Genomic DNA, 391 nt, shown 5'->3' on the forward strand with positions numbered 1-391 from the left:
CCCCGCCCCGGAGAAGGCAAAGACTGGAGGAGGCCGAGGGTGGTGGGATGGGTTTAACAAGCGCGGCTACAGCCGGGCCACGACGGCCCCTCACGCCAACCGGCACCGAACCGCGCGGGGCCGCTTCCCCCCCCCAGGACCCTCGCTGACAAACATCGGCTCTGACCCGCTGCGGGTTTCAGACCAGAGCGTCACAAAGCACAGGAGGTGGGGGAAAAAGCAGCACCTCCTCCCCCCCGAGGTACCGCAAACCTAGCGAAAGAAAACTTGGGGAAGTTTACAACCAAAAGCTTGGCACGTATGAACAAAAGCCTCGGGCAACAGCTTCTGTCCACGGCCCACCCACGGCAGCAAACGAGCAGCAACAGATCAATTCGGCAGGTCTGCAGTC

The sequence above is a fragment of the Aptenodytes forsteri genome, unplaced genomic scaffold (assembly GCF_000699145.1).
Source record: "Aptenodytes forsteri isolate BGI_AS27 unplaced genomic scaffold, ASM69914v1 Scaffold321, whole genome shotgun sequence".
Classification (NCBI taxonomy): Eukaryota; Metazoa; Chordata; class Aves; order Sphenisciformes; family Spheniscidae; genus Aptenodytes; species Aptenodytes forsteri.